We start from the raw sequence: 4,554 nt of genomic DNA, 5'->3' as shown, positions 1-4,554 counted from the left end.
CATGCCAGGACACCTGGGCAGTATGGCACCCACAGCATAATCTCTGTTTGTCTATAGTGCACGACTCTTCTTCCATAACACCATAGGCCAGGCATATTATATTACCCTGAGCAGCCAGCCACCAGGAGAAACAAAAAGGAGCGTGGTCCTGCACTCTTAGCGCCCCCCACCCCAGCTATCTTTACCGTGGCCACCATGCCCAGCACATGATAAATGTCCCCTCAAGCGCTCCTGCTTTGTGCATCTTTGTGACAGCCCTCCCAAGATCAACACATGCTTCCCTGACCCGGACATGGCTCAAAACTTGTTCTGGCCAGGGAATCAAAGGCCACATTGCAGGTGATGACCACGGCCCAGCCAACCCCTGCATCTCAGAGGATAACTACCCAACTACCCACATCATGTACCAACGTGCCTCCTGTCAGAGCATAGGCATCTTCCCCTCAGGGGGTACCCCACTCAGCATGTACCACACACGGGAAAGAAGGGAAGACCAGACAGACCCCCAAAGTTATAACTCTCTTCTCCACCATCCTCCCCATAGGGCACAATGAACCCCATTTCCACTGTGGCTAAGACTTCCCCTGCCGGGCCTCCCAAACCAAGCCTACTGCTTAAGGCTATCCCCAGGTTGATCTGTATGGTCATGTGGTCAAAGTCACATCCCAGCGGCTGGACCTCACACAAAGTCAGTTATGCTGTGACCCCGTGAGCAAGCCAGCTTCTTATTTCCACCATGCTGAATGACCTTTTAAGCTGATAGAAAAGGCCCACAAAGTCACCAGTAGTGATGCTATTGGTCTAGGCCCCTACGTCTTACCCTGTGCCATCCGGGACCACATGGGCAGGACATTCATTGATTGATTTACGAAGTCTGGTCTCTGACCCATGAGTCCAGATCATGCAATTATCCAAATGCATATGGGTGTGTTTGTGTCTTCCTAGGCTGCATAGCATGTCAGAACTCATGGCCCTATGCTGGCCCAGATACTAAAGAAACATGAGCGATTAGGAGCCCCAAAGGGAACCTGGTTCACCTGTGTCACTTCCCTAGCTAACTCGTTCCTGGTGGCCAAACTCACCTGCACACTCTAACTCTGACAACCCCCTCAACGTTTACTGACTGCCCCATGATGGGACCCTGCTGGTCACAGTCCCCAGTCGGAGGTGATGAGCCATTTCCCCACCCACCATGCTACATACAATAGTGACATCTGGGACTAGAGAATTGGGACTCAGGGCTCACAACACGATTATACCAGGGAAACAGCAGATGCAGCAGAGGAAATGTCCAAGGTTCTATCGGCTCGTGTGACATAAACAGCGGCGGCACTTGAGGTTTTCACTGAAGGGCAAAAATCCCTAACTGCCAGGGTGGCGGGCAACAGACTAGCTCCAGGTGATTTGCTAGCTGCCCAGGGGCATGTGCCCTAGGGGAACTGCCTGCTGTATATGGATAAATAATGCAAAGTAATCTAAATAGCCCAACAAATGCAACACCAAACCACAACCAAATTTTACACAAGATACCCTGAACTCCCTAGGAACTGGATGTCCCTTGCAGACTGGGGTGACTTTGCTCCAGGGGGCTCTTCTGCCAGTAAGGGGACTTGACAGAGTGAACTGGCTATGTAAAATCGGTACAGCCCACAGCCCAGTAGATTAAGCAAAGACTGCCCAAAATTAACCTTCCCCTTCCACCACCTCCCGGTGTTTTTCAACAGACAAGTTCCTACCCTGTTTCTGTGTCCCCAGGATCAGGCTTTCTTTCCTCTGAAAGAGTCCTCTTGTCACTGGGCCCCTTGTCCAGGGACTCCCCCCGATTTACCAATGCCAGAGTCAGTAACAAACGTCTGAATTGCTTGTGATCGTGACTCAGGTGTGATACATTTGGCCAACAGGTTGCCACGTTGAATCGGAACACTATTCCATTGAAAGGAAACCTGAACCTGTCATTATTCCATCACTGCCTAGAACTGCCTCTCTATCCCCTGGCCCCACACTGAGCCCTTTACTCAGGCTGGTTTTCTGCCAGGCACACACCTGCTCTCCTCACAGGGTTGGTGAGGAGAACCAGCCTTGACTGGCTGTTAATCCCTACTCAGGCCTTAGTAGCTCTGTGACCTGGAACAAATTTCTTAGCCTTTCCGTGACTCAGTTTTCTCATCCATAAAGTTGTGATCACACTACTTACTTCATTAGGGTGCTGTAAGGGGAAAACAAAACCCACCCCCGCCTACGTAGAACTCATAGTGTAAAGCTGACACAAAAGTATTCACTCAAGGGGCGACTAAATTTCCACTTTCCCCAAAAAGCCTTCCATACCTGTTCCCACTCTAATTTCTCTTTAATCCAATCTGATTGCATTTCTGGTCAACCCCTTGCTGTTAATCATGTATTGGTTCTCCATCATGTAGGTATTATTCATTTTGATTTCCCAAGTAAAAGATAAAGGTCCATGAAGGAAGGGACTACATTACACCTTACTTTCCTACTGACTTGCTGGGTCATCTTGCACTTAATTATTTTGGGATTTTTTTTTTTTAATTTTCTTTTTTGTTTTTTAAAATTTACATCCAAAGTAGCCTATAGTGCAACAATGATCTCAGGAGTAGATTCCTTAATGCCACTTACCCGTTTAGCCCATCCCCCCGCCCGCAACCCATCCAACAACCCTCAGTTGTTCTCCATATTTATAAGTCTCTTCTGTTTTGTCCCCTCTCTGTTTTTATATTATTTTTGTTTCCCTTCCCTTGAGTTTCTTTCTCTGGGATGGCAAATACATGGCACGCATGTCAACCTTTCCATATCCCATAGCCTTGGGAGACAATAGGAGGCAATAATGATTCTCTTCCCCGGGAACCTGGCTCCAGACTTGGAATCCTTCTTAACATAATTCACTATTTATTATTATGTTATGTTAGTAGACATATTTATTTTGTCTACTAACTTATTCAATAAATATGGATTGAGTACTACCTCTCTTTAGTAGTTTGGAGATAAAACTTGGAGGGAGGTACTACCCTCTCTTTAGTAGTTTGGAGATTAAACTTTGAGCACCTTGTCCCTGAACTTAAGGAACTTGTCACTCAGTGGAGAAAAAAGACAAGAAGCAAATACATACATAAGAAAATGTCAGGGGGGCGCCTGGGTGGCACAGTCGGTTAAGCGTCTGACTTCAGCCAGGTCACGATCTCGCGGTCCGTGAGTTCGAGCCCCGCGTCAGGCTCTGGGCTGATGGCTCAGAGCCTGGAGCCTGTTTTCGATTCTGTGTCTCCCTCTCTCTCTGCCCCTCCCCCGTTCATGCTCTGTCTCTCTCTGTCCCAAAAATAAAATAAACGTTGAAAAAAAATTTTTTTTAAAGAAAATGTTAGGTAGTGATAAGTACAATGATGAAAGAAAAAAAAATAGTGGTGTGTTAGTGCCTGGGGAGCAGTCTACTTTCGATTGGTGTCCAGAGAGATACTCTCTGAGGACCCTGGAGATTTTGATCCGGTAGGTGTGGTGTGGGCCTCAGGACAGGTGTGGTTAACAAGCAAATGCAGGAAATTTGGGAAACACTGACATGGCGAGTAAGAGCGAGGGTATGGAGTCAGAAGACGTAGGTTCAAATCCCATTCCTACACTTATGTAGTTGTGTGACCCTGAGCGAGTTATCAAACTTCCCTGACCTTCTGTTTCCTTATCTATAAAATGGGATAATACTATTGACCTCAGAAGGTTGTTAATAGGGTTAAATAAGATAAAACATATGAAGTGCCTGGCGCACAATACGTGCTCAAGGAGAGGTAGCTCTCGTCTGCAACAATAGACCCATCTATCCCTAACTGTAATCTTTTGTGTGAATTACTCAAAAGACAAATCCCAGAAAGGCCACTTACTATGTACTTAATATGGCCACTGAGTAGATTTTTTTTGCCTAATGAAACACTTCCTCTTGAAAAATAAATTCTCAAAAGACCTTCTCATGAGCAAGAATGCCATAGTTCAATGAATAAGTGTCCTAGGGCTCTCTAGTTTAAGCAGGATTAAGATTTGGAAAGGCTTGGCCTCATTTCCTCCCCTATCAAATGGGAGCCTGGCTACTTGCCCTTTCTAAGTCGGGGGTGGGGGGAGGATGGGAGCCTGGCTACTTGCCCTTTCTAAGTCGGGAGTGGGGGGAGGATTTCTGTGACCGACAGTGATGTGAGATTTTCAAAGTGTGAGACACAAGGGGAACACTTGCCATGTCAGACTTGAAAGGCCATGACAGGACAGCCTCGGCAAGGACAGCTCCTGATGCCCCAGCCTCCCCCCACCCCCACCTCACCCCACACATTGGGAGAAGCTGGCCACTCCTTCCCATTTATAGGCTGAGCTGGTACATAACGGAGAAAAACAAAGTTGGGCAGGAAGCAGCCTTTTCAACCAGCGAAGAAACCGTTAAAATCCATCCCTTTGCCCCGATGCCAAAGTTCCGCCTGCCCCACCCAGCCACACTATCAAGGACACACAGCCATCAGAGGGCCCTGGGGGCATTTGTCCCTACTTTATCAAGGACCCATGGAAACATTT

The sequence above is a fragment of the Felis catus genome, chromosome D1, assembly GCF_018350175.1.
Source record: "Felis catus isolate Fca126 chromosome D1, F.catus_Fca126_mat1.0, whole genome shotgun sequence".
In the NCBI taxonomy this organism is placed as follows: Eukaryota; Metazoa; Chordata; class Mammalia; order Carnivora; family Felidae; genus Felis; species Felis catus.
This window is presented reverse-complemented; position numbering follows the sequence as displayed.